Source organism: Chelonus insularis, unplaced genomic scaffold (genome assembly GCF_013357705.1).
Source record: "Chelonus insularis isolate UGA/USDA-ARS -01 unplaced genomic scaffold, ASM1335770v1 contig_41_pilon, whole genome shotgun sequence".
Taxonomy (NCBI): Eukaryota; Metazoa; Arthropoda; class Insecta; order Hymenoptera; family Braconidae; genus Chelonus; species Chelonus insularis.
Window position 1 is genome coordinate 867,386 of NW_023276571.1, and position 15,621 is coordinate 883,006.

Below are 15,621 nucleotides of genomic sequence, written 5' to 3' on the forward strand. Positions count from 1 at the left end.
TAGACGCGCGTGGTGTAATGTTCATGACGAATACATGGACATGGTTTTCTTTATTTGCCTCAGAATATTCATCATCCCAATGTCTGATTGATGTGAAAGTGATTTAAAAATAATCCATCCATTATTTCATATGGATAATATTAATATTTTGATAAATAAAATCTGAAAAAAAACGTTATTCAATTGTTTTTAACCAAAAAATTTTGACCGAGTGCTGAAATATTTTTGTCATCCGATTGAAGAAGAAACCGGTGAGTATGTATAAAGATAAATATCGACAGAATAATTGAATAGAGAAATATGAATATTAGTTTTAAATCTGTTGTGACATTGCACGTAATTGAAAAAGATTAGTGTAAATAAATGATGAAGATAAATACATCAGTAACATTTATTGTTCAATTACGCTTGCGGAATTCGAGTTATACATTAGAATGTAATACGAAGTGGCTTTGCAGTAATCACACATTATAATTGATGAAGCCAATTACATCAGAAATGTTGGCTGACCGCGCACTGTCGTTACTACTTATTCTACTGTTGCGTACGGTAATAGGGGATTGTTGACCGAGGGAGTAAAATAGCGCATTTTTTAACTGGGTGTATTATTGCTTCCTGAGATGTAGGTAAGGGTGGCAAACACTCAGGTAAAGATGCTTTATTTTGTTCGCACAGTCAACATACTCATTTTTATCATATCGTCGCCAAAAGTCAACTTTTTCTGCAGTTTTTAGGTTAGAAAAGTGCTAGTCCACATTGTATTTTTTTTGAGGGAAAAAATCTGTCGCTTTCTTTCCGGGAAATAAGGAAAAAATGGTTAACTTTCCGAAAGGAATATAGAATATTTTCTGTTTATTTTACTGTTTAAAGGTTTTTTGTTTAACCTTTAAATTAAAAGATATATTTTTGTTGATGTTGGTACATAAAAGTCTAATGGACAAGATAGTATTGAAAATATAGATTGATGCAATGGAAACGCTCGATTTCGTCCACTCGCATACTCTCGAAGCCTCGTTACCCTATTCAAGTGATTGTCTGACAAAAAAACTTATTCTATTCCGTTAATCTATAAATTGAAATCTATCTTTGACAGCTAAATCGAATTGATTTGAACCATCTGTTTTATCAGACAAACTGCGAGATAGGAAATTTTTTTTTTTAATGAACATCAAATTTATATTTCACAAGGATTTTGATACTTTTTTTTTAACTAGCAAAAAAAAGGCGTTTAATTGTAGAGATATGATTTTTTCAAGTTATGTTGACTGGTTTGGGGATAACATGAATTACATTGCGAGTCTTGAGGTAAATTTATCTAACGATTAATTCCTATTGAATCGTATTATTTGAAAAATATTATTCTCCTAAATTGAAACAGTGAAAATTATGTTCACTATTTAGCAATCATGTTTACTGTTTTATTTTTAGGAGTACTAAATTACTTTCTTCTCAATGGATAATAGCAAATACAGTGTCCTCCAAAAGTTAGTTGAAATATTAAAGTAAAAATTCTCAGGTATTTTTTCTTTCTTACTTACAACAAAGTATTCTAGAGCAACAGTGAGTTGAAATGAAAATTGTGCTGTTTATGTCGAATGAAAAATTATTTTTGACGACAGTCTTTTATAAAAAAGAATCATAAATAATTTTAACAAACTTTTGGAGGGTACTGTATAATTAGATATGTGTTAAAACTAAATGATAATTGTTAATTAAAAAGAAAAGAACAATTTATGGATAGAATGTAATTGAAAAAATTCACTTCTACTTAAGAGTGTTAAAAAGATTTGATTCCATGGATAATCAAGTAAAATATAAATTGCTAATATTAGAACATACGATACACAGGTCGTTAATCGAGAATTTTATGACGATCAATTAAAATTAAATTGTGATAAACATAATACTGTTGTATAAAGGAAGTAATAATAAAAATGATGCTGTCAATAGATTATATATCGTAGTAGAACAAATATAAAAATAGCTTGTGAAAGAAGTAACAGATTGTTGTTAGGAAAATTTTTTGATAAACTTTGGTCAACCGAAAATCCAGAATCTAATACTGTTACTGAGTTCAAGGTATGATTTATTGCAAAAGATATCTGAAGCAATAAATATCTGGGATGGTCATCAGTTATTTCGTAACATATGAGTTTAAACTTCTTTCAAATTTTATTTCTGCAAAATAAGGCAAAAAGACGAGATTGTGAAGTAAAATGTATAGGAAAAATATACATGAGAAAGTGGAAAATGGTGTTTTTTTTATTCAAATTTGTGATACTCTTGAAGGATATTGTAGTGAAAAAAATTTAATGAATATTCCGGTTAAATGGCTGCTATTTTTGTGTGAAATTGTGATAAAATCTAGAGTCATATGAAATGAGTATTTTAACATATAGCGAAATGAAAACTAAGTAAAACCAATTAAAATGTTTATTAAAGAGAAATAAATTATGACAGATTCAGAAAGATGTCTGATCAAGACTGCTTTCAGTCGCACTCTAAAAAATGAATAGTTGAGTTCTATAGTTGGATTTACAATCCTGTGTTAATTTCCTTTTCGAACCATTAATGGTAAATGCAACTATATACTTCTCTCAGTGCAAATACTAAACATAAACAAATCAGCAAAATTAGTCGTTTGTCAATTAATACATATGTAGATGGAGATATATAATTATTTTACAGTATTTATAATTAAAAGGAAACAAATAAAGAAAGAATAAATATCTAGATTGTCACAAAAGATGAATTATAAACATTTATAACAAAGTAATTTTTTTTTCGTATTTTTTGCAATATTAATGGTGGACAATATTTATTAATCACTTCCTCAATATTCAATGCGTTGAATAAAAAAGAAGTAAATTTTTGAAGACAACCAGGGGTCCGAAAAACACAATAGAATATGTTTTGTGATGAGGTAACATAATGTGTAGGGGGTGAGATGACGTTGTATAGATGTATATAAATATGTATATATTGTTATCGATTGTGGTAAGACGGTTATTAACATTTCTAATATAAAATCTATAAATTATACTAAGAGGAAACTAATGTTTGTAAATATATTTATTTTTAAAAACACTAATGATTATTTAGATGAATATTTTTAAGTATTTTCAATTGCATGATTATTTAAAATAGTTCAAAGTAATTATTGTATAAATAGAAAAGAAAGAGATGATTTATAAATCATTATTTTTTTATTTTACTGTTTAAAAATATAAAGTGTACATAAAAAGTGTGACTTTATTGACGGAAATCTTTCATTTTCGAAACGATGTTTTTAAAAGTAGTCATTTAAGTTGCTTAATAGTTTTAAATGAGTTTATCTAAATTAAAGTTCTTTAACAAATATTATGTGTTGACATTTAAGAATACAAATATACAACTAATTGGAAATTTGTTTTATCTTTCAAATCTTAAGACACAAAAATTAACTTTTGTTTTCAAATTATAAGTAATATTTATTATTATACATAATTATATTTAATAAATTTTTGAATAACTTATAAATAATATTATTTCAATTAAATAATTTTTTTTCAAAATGCTTTAAATGTTTAATAATTAAACACATAAGTGTTTATATTGTTGAATATCATAAACAAAGTATAGCATGACCGTTTACCGGTAATTGGTAAAAAGTGTTTAAAATTTATCTACAAAATTACTATAGTTTATTTATGGCGTTTAACATTGTAAACACTTTAAGTGTCTAGTGTCTAAAAGTTTAGATTTGCAGTGATATAACAATGGTAAATTATCATAGAAAATTTAATGTTTAATTTAAATTCTAAGTACAAAAACAAATAGCACTGCATTAACAGATTCTCATCTGGCAGGAAATGACCATCAGTAATATCCGCTACTTTGAAGCTTCTATCAAACGACGATTGCCCGAACTTATTTCTACTTCATTTATTTATGTTTTGCATCGAATAACATCAACATTATTGCTTAATACACTTTGCAATGTCTCTTTTGTTTCTCGTGAATAAATTCATTTCTTCATACATATTTCTTATGACCGTACATACATCTATAAAATAGATTTAAATATTTGTATGTTAAAAAAAATGTTTTCACAAGGGATTCAATATGGAAAGAATAAAAACAATGTTGAATAACCTTTAAGGGGATATTGTGCTTCTGTTCAATACCCTCAAGAATATGAAAAGTAAAGAAGAATGTCGAGTGTCTTCAGCTTTACTTTTGACCTAAAATAAAAATCAAGCTACATTTCGTACCTTTCTTTGCTGTCGAACGAAATGCATCAACAAATCGCTCAAAGGCGAATGGATTTCCAAGGTAACGAGGTTTTAACATCATGAGGAAAGATGGGCGTCTAAAAATATCTTAGCACGTGTAGAGCATTCAGTTAAGGTGAAATAGAAGCTTTTATATTATATCAAGTCAGAGAACAAGATTTTTTACGAATTTAATTTTCATACATTCAAAGGTGTTATGAAAGTACTTTGAATATCATTTTACATTTTTAGGATTCCATTAAATAGGTGTTGGTCTATGAAATTCAATACTAAATGTACTAAATATAAGTATTAATTCACATTACGTTAGATAATAATAATTATTATTAATTAATCAAATATTGAAATGTTAAAAAAATAATATTATTTCATTTTATTAACAATAACAAAATAATTTAAAAATTCTTTCACCCAGTGAATAATAGTTGATGAATTGAAGACAACAGGACTGATTACATTAGCATTTCCAATCATTTAAACGAATCTCATCACGAGTATTTTGCTATGCCAGAGATCATGTCTACTAATTGATCACTTATTGTGGTAAATAGATGGTCATAAAGGTGAATACAAGATTGATAAATTGATTGATTATTAATTACTATACTCATCTACAATTACTTATTAGCTACTATTTAAAGACAGATGTAGACAAAAGATAGTCATTTTATTATTATATATCTTGTTAAAATGGAGACATTAACTAATTAAAATGGTCACATCATGACATAAATTGATGGAAGTAATTAATTAAAATTCTATTTAATCTCATAATATTTAGATAAAGTGCTTTAATTGCTTCATTTTTTATCAGTTTGACAGAGACAATGATTTTTAATGTTGAAAATTTTTTATTAATAAACAAATTCTTATTGTTTAAAAAATTTAATTCCAACGTTTTCGTTATTGCAGAAGAAAAATTGGCATCTTGATAATTGAGGTCAAAATTAGATAACAGAACACATTTTAGATATAAGAGGTTTTTCATAAGTAATATTGCTTGAGAAGCATGTAAACAAGAGATTGTATGAGCATTCTTTTATCATCTATAAGAACATGATTTGTCATATGAGCTGACGTTTCAATTTCTTAGGTCAGTTGCTTTGTTTCCTGAAATCGAGGGGTTCATTTTGGCTTGCCAAGATGATGTAATCAATACACTTGTCTATCAAAGTCAAAGTTGAATTGACTTCTTAAATAACTCTATACTTATGTGTTTTATAATAAACATTTTAAATATAGATATTACGTTTATGAGTATCGTTAGAAAAACAAAACACTTACTTATTATTCCTCTCTAAAAATAATTTCGCCTTATGAATATTGAATCAGTTAATATATTATTGCAAAGATTCATAATCCATTTTTATCCAAATATTTTCTATTTATATATTTAAAATAATAACGATATCGTAAAAATATTATTAATTATTTTCATAAAATATTTAGTTCTCTGTAGGTAATAATTTTCAATTGATAAATTAAATTTTTTTGCAAACCAATTGATGGAGAGATGTTGATTGACAGGCAGATGGATAGTTATTTTGATTACAGTAGTTACGTTTAAAAATTTTTTTTTAAATATTATTAAGAAATACTTGATTTGAAATTCAGTTTAAATGATTTTTTCACTGACTCTTTTACTGATAGTTTGAAAAGGACTCAACTATTTTCTGTCAAATGAGAAATTAACACATGATTGTAAATCCAACTATGGGACTTAATTATTATTTTTTAGAGTGTTGCTACAAAATTCAAATATATTTAAAAAAAAAATAAAACTTTTTTTTTTGAATAAATTTAAAAGATTGCTTTTTGAGCACCGATTGTGCAATATGTTATTTTAACATTTTTAAAGTCATAAATAATAATTACCAGGCTGGTGCATTAAAATTGCATACGTTGTACTTGTAGGGTAATTTTTTTTTATGAAACGATGCCGGTCGAAGGAATATATAACCTAATGGCTGACATCCTCGAAAGCATCGTTAGATATATATATTAAAAATATTTTCAAACAAAATATACTAATTATAAATTGTAAAACTATTTTAATTATTATTTAAATTACTTTACCATCATTAAAATGTAACAGTCACGATTTCAGTAATGATTTAATGTAATGAAAATGATAAAGTTTAAAGTGTGAGTAAAAAGATAGAAATGTTGAGTTTCATTTTAATTTATTTCTTGACAACGAATTACCAACAGGTCGTTTCATCGAGTGTAAAACATTCAAGTTTATAAGTAATCTCTTTACAGATAAAACAAAGTCCGTACCGGTAGGAGGAAAATAAAGAAATGAATAGGATTGCAGTACGAGAGCAAATAGTCAACTTTATATTTTTAAACTCCATTTATGTAGTAATATGACGAAAAATTTTGAAAGGATTTAAACAAAATATTAAATGGTGTTATAAAGTAACATAAATAATACTAGTAGATGGTCCTATCGTAAGTACTTGTAATCCTTGGATTTAAAACTTTTATTTTTAACAAAATACTAGGCTCCAATGAGTACGTATATTTGTTTCAACAAATTGTACGATACAAATATCAATAAATTTAAATAAAAATGGGCTCGGGTGTACTTTGTGCCTTGACGACGAACTTCCCATTTACTGAAATCCACAATTTTTTAATTTTTTCTTTTTATAACGAATTCCTATTATTATAAACAATATAAAATTGCTTAATCACATAAAATTATTTATAACAATATTTTTTCTATATTTATCAAATGCAATCATAGTCATAATAATTCAATAAATTAAAACCATTTTAGATTGTTTATAACAAATTGGATTTTTTATAAACAATATATAATTGTTTAGAGTCATATGAAGTCATGAAGAAATAAAAGTATTAAAAATGAGTAAATAATCTAAAAAATCCATGTGTACACACAGAGAAATGTATAGTAAAAATTACCCTGAATTTGATAGTAATTTGGTGACCCTGCAGGGTGAGGGTAAAAATTACTATGCAGTATGGTAATTTTTAGAATGTGCACAGCAATTTTTACAATGTGTATAGTAATTTTTACCCTCACCCTGTAGTGTCACCAAATTACTATAAAATTCAGGGTAATTTTTACTATACATTTCTCTGCGTGTACCGATGTCATAATAAAAAAAAAAGGTAGTGTAAGTTGACTAGTAATAAATTAGTATCAGAAGGTAGTATTGAGGTATCACAACATCCTAAAGGCATCGAGTGACTTAGTGAGGATAATTGAGAGCGATAGAGTGTGGAAGCAAGTGAAGCAAAGACGAAGAAGAAGAGTGGAGAGTAGGCTTACGGAAGTTTGACGCGATAGTAGGTTGTCGACACTACACCAAAGTGTAGGTGAGTAAGCAAAAGAGGATGAGATGTTTCTTGATGACGATAAATGTATCATCACTTTGGAACTTTCACTAATTTATGATGTAGTCGTATCCCAAAACTCGCCTCAAGATATGTCGCCGCAAAGCATCCTTCAATTGTGTTGGTATTTATAACTTGGTTGTATTGAACTTTATTTTTAAAAATATATACTTCAATGGCGAGTCCAGCGATGAAAAGTAATACATCGAGAAAGGATATACGTGAGAAAAGTAAAAAGATATTTGATATCTGTACAGACATTTTGATGTTCCTGTCAATACGAGTTAATTTCTAATTATTGAGTTATAAAATAGGAGGAATAATTGAGATTTATGACACTTTCAATTGATTAATTCTAGTGAACGATTGGATAAAATACTAATGGTATTTTTTAGACAATTAATTTTATGGTAAAATGATATTGTAAAATACAGCGAAATGAATACTCAATAATTAGTAAAATCGATTGAAAGAAGAATAAATTATAACAGATTAGGAAAGGTTACTAATTCAGACTGCATTGAAAAAAAATTGACCCTATAAATTAATCTAATGTCACTTGTAATTAAACTTATCATCATCTTGAACCTAATATTGCATCTAATAAAACATCTTATTGCGAATATTTTAAATTCTTATTATTGATTAAATTAACGTTTTTTTGCATAGCAAAATTTTTTTTCTCAGTGCGCTTAACATAAACAAATGAATCAAGCGTTGCTAACAACAAAATCAAGTCGTTTATTAATTAATACATAAATAAAGTCATGTGATTATTTTACAATATTTAGACGATACTGAAGAGAAAAATAGAGGCTTTTAGATATAGTAAAATGAGTGCATAAAACTTGAAAGAAAGCCTGAAAAATGGTTATTGTGATGATTATAGGAGCTTTAAGGCTAAATGGATATTCTCTTGTCTTACATACTAAAATATAATTTTGAAAGTAACTGCTCGGCTAAAATCTCGTTCAAAAAGTTTTCATCATATCTCATCACACAACTGTATCACATCTATAAGATTCCTCTAGACGAATTTCCATGTCCTATGTTAGTCTTTGCTCAAACATAAAAACTCTTTTTCTTCAAGTTGGATCGATGTTGAAATGTACTCAAAGTTTGCTTCAAGCTAGTTGTACTTTGTCTTTCATCTTTTTTTTAAAGCTTCGTCAACAAGTTCTTGAAAAATCTTTCGATCGACTCAACAATTCTTGCTTTGTTACAAATCCAGTTACAAAGTTCTTAAATATTTTATAACAGAGGCTGTATCGTCATTAAAATATCAAAAGTTTCCATTCATTGTCTGTTTAGTTATTTCATTCAATTTTATATAACAATTGATATTAAAAATATTATTAAATAACAAAAGTCATATGAAATATATTTCAATGTGATCGGATCAAATTATTACGAAGGTTTGAATGGAATTTATTATACAAATTCAGGACGTAATCTCATTATCTCTAATTATATGCTTATTACAATAGACACATGTGACGTATCTATAATTATGATCATTTATAAAAATGAATTTTACATTGATTGATTGTTCATTTGTTTTAATACAAGTACTAATGATAAGTGATGAAAAGTAAAGTACTTGGGGTAATTGAAAAATAGTATTCAATAATCAATTCTGTAAGTATGTTTACATTCTAAAATGGAATAAGAGATGATAAAAACTATTATTTTTTCATTTTTCATCAAAGTATTATTAAAAAAATATTGAATTGTTATTTATCTTTTCACACTTTTTTTTTTTCGCAATTGATCCATTCCATTTTGGTTGGTGTGAAAAAAGAAAAGGTCAATAGAAGCTCAAGAGGATTCGTTTTTAAAAATATATATTTTAAAATAATAATGAAATAATAATTTAAAAAAGAATTTCGATGAACAAAAAGTTTATTAAAATAACAGCAAAGATTTTTTAATTAAAAAAAAAACGTTTCTTACTTGCGATTTTTCTTTATTACCCTTCTATGCAAAATAAAACAGTATTATTATTCGATACTACACTACGAACTCAAGTGTGTTATAATCACATACATTACATGTGTAAATACTTTTAGACAGTTTTTAAACATCTAAATAGAAGTATTGAATTAAATTATATACCAAATGTAGGTGAAGTTTATCCACGTGTTTCTTCAACACTTCATTTTAATCATTCCTTTAAAAAAAAAATTAAAACCTTTAGAGCTTTTCGGAGTTTTAATGCGAAACAAAACATTTCAATAGGAAAGGATCAATGGAGATCGGAATTCAGCATGTAGTAAGTAGCCCTATAGAACCCAGGTGCTTCCTATTAACCGAACTGAATAAGATAGTTACAATTTCAAAGAAGACTTCAAGAGGGAATAGGAAATGGAGAAATTTTATAGGGAATGCAAACAAATGAGTCAAGGATTGTTAACAATAAATCTCGTCGTTTTTCTATCAACATATAGATGGAAACATACAATTATTTAACAAGACATAAATGTATATATTTATTATATTGATGACATTTTTAATGTTAATGCAGTAAGTTAATTAAAATTTTAATTTGAAACATAACAATATTTCTACAGCTACTATTTTCCTGTATTTGGCTACAAAAAAGTAAAACAGAAAGAACGATTAAAAGTGTATCGCTAAAGTAAGTTGTTACTACCAACTTTTAACGATACCTGTTAACTTTTGATTCGTTTATATTTTATATATATATGTATATTAAAAGTCTACCTTCTTACTTGAAATCTTGCTAAGAGTATTAAAATATGTTTTTACTAATGGTCAATTAAAATATTTATCACATAAATTTTCAAAATCACAGTGAAACACAGCATATATTTATTGATTTATTTTTAAAGAGTATGTCTCAAGTAGAATTAGAATGTCAAGTTAGATAATAATAATTTGAAATAAATTAAACCATCTGTCTCACAGCATAGATGTGGAATATAACATAAAGTTTTCAAATTAGCAAAGAAATCTGTGCTAATCTTGTCAAATTAACTGGTTATATCTAGTGGGAATGTCATTTGATCCATTATACAAACAAAAGGATAATTTTCTTTTAAAAAATGTCATCGTCATATAAAGGAAAGATTTTTATTTTTAAACTTGAAAGAGAGAAAAAAAGTTTAATGTCTATGAAATAGTTGATATTAATGATGAAGATCCATCTATTAACTTTTACATTAGAAAAATGGATACGATAAATTAATGATCAAATGTACTACGTTGATATTACACCTATAATGTTATTAAATTAGTCAGCATTATTTACCCTTTGGTGAATGATTAACCCAACATACGAGTTATCTTTCTCTTACAATACACTTCAATAGTTTTAGCACAATAGTGACTAATAAATAATTATTTATCACCATTACTTTATGATTGGAAGATTAAATATTTATGATATATTTATTTTATTGTTATTAAACATATTAATTTTTAATAAATATTCATCTAATGTTGTTTGATATAGAATTTGATGAAAGAAGAAATTTAATATTACATTTAGAAGACTAAAAAAATTTATTCCACTTTTGTTTTTAATCCTAATTAATTTTCATAACAGCTCTAGTACGACTTTTCTTTGTTGGAAAAGCTGTTCAACGATGTAGAAAATGATCGCGTTTTGCTCAAGACAGTTCTCTAGAAGAGACTATGACTTTTAGTTGATACAACAAAGGTAATAATTCGTAGAATAAATTTATCTCTGGTCCTCAATCACTCTTGAATATTTTAAAATTCAGTTTAATTTCTTATGATATAATTTTTATAGACAATAGTTTTTTTTAAAAAGTAGAAAAAAAAATGCGTACGTTTGCTGCATATAAAAAGTCCTGAAACATTCAATGAATCTTGGATAATGACTACAGAATCTAAATGACGAGTCTAGTAGGCTCATTTTCTTAAGCTAAATCTATGTCATTAACTTTACGATCGGTGGTTCAAAAGCCTGGAGGAAGCTTGGTATTTTTTATTCTTCTTCCTTATAGATTAGACACCGAGGCAAAGAAATGTTTGCGGTTCGAAGATCGATGGTTAAATCACACTAATTAATGTAAATTGTAATAAAATATTACCTCATCCATATCCTATACACACATAGACAAAAATTCCGGGTAAAAATTATCCCAAAATATGTGAATTTTACCCAACCGTAAATTAACCGTGGACATAATGACCGGAATAGATTTTTTACTCCAAAGAAGAATTTTTTTTCACTAACAAAAGGGTAAAAAAATTACCCCTCTCTAGTGTAAAAATTACATCGCATCAGTGTAAATTTTACTCTTCTCATGTAAATGTGTTTATCATTATTATGTAGTAATTTTACACTTGTGTGGGGTAAAAATTAATCTACTTTGGAGTAAAAAATTACTACATAGCAGTGGTGAATATTATTACATGAAAAGAACAAGTGAGTAAAAATTACCCTTCAATTCAGATACGGGGTAAAATTTTACCCCGTGCGATGCTAAAATTCATCCCATAAGAGAATAATTTTTACAAACTTGAAAGGAGAATTTCATAATCTTGGGGGTAAATTTTACTCCCTCTGTGCAGGATATTTGAGTTACTCTGAAATGCAGGGTAATTTTTATTCAATTTTTCTAACCATGTATTCAGTATTTATTTTAACTCACTGTGTTTTTGAATACTCTATAAATAAGGAAGAAAAAATACCTGATAATTTTTACCTTAATATTTTAACTAACTTTCAGAGGGCACTGTATGTGTACGTTGCAATGAATTGTTATGAATAAAACAAATGAAAAAAAAAAAAAACAATAGTTAAACTATCTTCAATTTCGATAGTTTAGCAGCAAAAAGATGAAGATAAACTTGGTCATATTGTAACAAACTTTATTTTTTATAGCTATAGACTTTTTATTATAGCAAGTAAAAAGTAGGTGTAAAAAAAAGCATAAATTTTTTTTTATGTTCTTCATAAATGATCTAAACTAGAAAATGAATTTTTTATGAATGAAAATTTGTGGATTCAGCAAATCATTTGATTTCTACAAGCAAAAATAAACAGTAGAAATTTTAAAATGACAATTATTGGTATGAATTTGATTTCGAATAGTCGATTATGGTATGATAAAATAGTACTTCTTTGTTGATCTAAATTTAATATTTCAAAAAGGATCGCGTTTTAGACTTGAGAAGGTGTGGTCGTTCATATTTACATGTAACAATTTCAGTATAACACGATAGTAGGTCACACGTGCAGATATTCTTTTTAACTGCTTATGTTATATTTTTAACTTTTCATATACTGGCAGTTAAGGGAAGTAAAAGAGATATTTTGATCAGTCATTGATGTGATTTGTATGATTTTTGATTTTCTGATATTTAATTAAAAATAAATTTAGGCTAATTCCGAAAGTAATAGCCACATTAGAAATACGAGGGGAGACAATCTAAGTCAGATAAATGAACCATCACTCCCTAGAAGGTCATCTTACCAGACTTATCCTACTATTACTTTCATGCCAAAAATGTAAAGAAAAATAATTTAAGAGATAACGTTACTTTAATAGAATTCCATTTATCATTCTCTTTCCCTTTATATACATCTGTAATCATTTTAATTCTCTAAAATTTCTGAATAATCCTTGTTTATTACATATTTGACATAAAATAAAAACTCAATCATGAGTTGTTGTCGGTTGCTTTACGAAATAAAAGAATAATAAAGGAAAATTAAATTTAAAACATACAAAAGAAAAATGAGATTGTACGAGAATAAAAGAAATCTGAATATACACATCACATATGAAAATGAAAATTTTGAAGTTATAATGTTACTAAAATTGAACACAAAACATGTAATGAGGTAAATACATTATCATAATTATTTCATTATTTATTTCTGATTGGTGAACTTAATAAAATGACGGTAAAACAATTATTCCAGTTGTTAAATATGCAAACACTTAATTAAATTATCGACGAGATTACCTGAAAATAATCAGAGTGAGGTTGAGATATTTAATCGATGTAGCGAAAAAAAATTTTAATGTGAAAAAAATAAAAATAGGGAGTACTGTGCGTGCTTAATAGAAAGCAAATATAAAGGAGAGCAGTAGAAATAGGAGTGCTGATTAAAAAAGCATCGACGAGGAGTTTTTTCTTTAATTGAAACTCGTTGATTGTTCTCGCTGAAAAGGGAAATTGCAGAAGACCCTTGAATAGAGCGCAAATATATATGGGAAAAAACGTGGTGAATAAAATAACAACAGAATATCCTAATTAATGAGCTTCATACGCTGATGAAGGGTAGGGGAGATTTATTTATTAATTTAACGAGATTTTATATATTAATAAATTAGTAAATAATCCATATAAATGAGATATTTAGTGAAAATAAATATGTCATTAAATACATTGAAATAAATATAGGGTAATATTTTTTATTAAATATTATTGATATTATAAAGCAATACGGTAAATAAAAATTTTTGAAAAAAATGTGAATTAATATATTATGTTTATGTTTATTATGATTTAATTATTAAATAAATTTCAATAAATAGAAGTGATGTTAGATTGATTCTTATTTTTTGAGACACTATTGATCTTAAAAAAAAATTAAACATTAGAATAAACTGATATTCGAATAATTATAATTAAAATAATTAAACATAATGAAAATATATCATTTCAAGTTATCATTTGAATTAAATTTGTAAAAATATTACCATGTTAATTTCAATAAAATATTCCATTGCGTTTATTCAAAATTTTAATATTTTTAATTAAAAAAATATTATTATTTGTTCACATGAGATTTTTTTTCAGTGTATTAATCATTTGTAATTTTTCAATTTAAATTACCAGAAACTATATCAGTGTGTAACAAGATTTAATGCATATTAACTTAATTTTCATATTTATCATCACCTGAGGCATATTATCAATAATATGGATGCTATATCCCAACTTGATTCAAACAAGTTTGTTTGTTAAAATATTAAATTGACGATATGCATTGGAAAATTGTAAATATTGAAAATTAAAATTAACATTAAAAATTTCATGGTATTCTGTTTATTACAATATCGGTCATGATGAACAAATAATTACTAAAAATTAAAAAAAAAATATTAATTTTGATGAAAAGCGAATGTTGGATTAAAGGTCACTTTTTGATTTTACTCAATCACATTTTACTCTGCTGAATTATCACCAATCATCACTTATCAAAGTTAATTTTTTTTCCAAGAATTTTTTATTCAAATATATTTGTGGGTTAGCTAACGAAAGACACAGTGTGTTCGCAAAAGAAACGCATGAACCATAATCTTACTTTCTTTTTTAACAATTATTTCAAGTAAAGTATCCATATATATGAGTATAAAATAAAGAGATTATGGTTTTAGATAGAATTACAATATAAACTACCATCTAATAATACTTTATATGAATTGATGAATAAATAATTTTTGAACATACCAGCATTTTAATTCCTTACAAAAAGTGAGGATAATAAACTTTATTCTATAATTTCATTCATGAATAATTTTTAAGATGAATAAATAGAGCATAAGTTAATCTCAATTTTAAGCACGTAGTATTACATGGAGAAAAAAATAGCAACTAGTGGTATGGAAATATAAAAAAAAATATAAATACATTTTATTTAGATTGTAATAGGTAGCTTTATAGTTGTACTAAAGTAATAATAACACTTTTAAAATGAAAAAAAAAGACTGGGGCCATTTAGTAATTATTCATGTTAAAAAAAAAATCATTCGTCGTTTCATTATCTATCGGGAGAATATAATGATGATCAATATCTTTTAATAATGTCTACTAAGATTGCTACTAATTAATTGGTTGTATTAAAAGTATTACAGAGTCAATAGAATTTTCAACTAAAAGGTAATTTCTTGATTAAAAATTCTTCATTTATTAAACAACAATTAATAATATAACAAAACTTTAAAAGGTATTTTACTGTCTTGTAGTGAAATAA

General features: G+C 26.0%; 1 protein-coding gene across 5 annotated transcripts in view; it reads left to right on the forward strand.

Moving 5' to 3' along the window:
- The window catches only part of LOC118069596 (tachykinin-like peptides receptor 99D), a 58,131-nt gene continuing 42,510 nt past the window's right edge, over positions 1-15,621 (forward strand). For 4 of the 5 annotated variants that reach the window (XM_035087811.1, XM_035087812.1, XM_035087810.1 and 1 more), the window contains exon 1: positions 1-251. The gene's annotated coding sequence lies outside the window, so the exon portion shown is untranslated. Of the gene's footprint in view, positions 256-15,621 lie in introns of all 5 variants that reach the window. The other variant, XM_035087809.1, reaches the window with a different exon arrangement.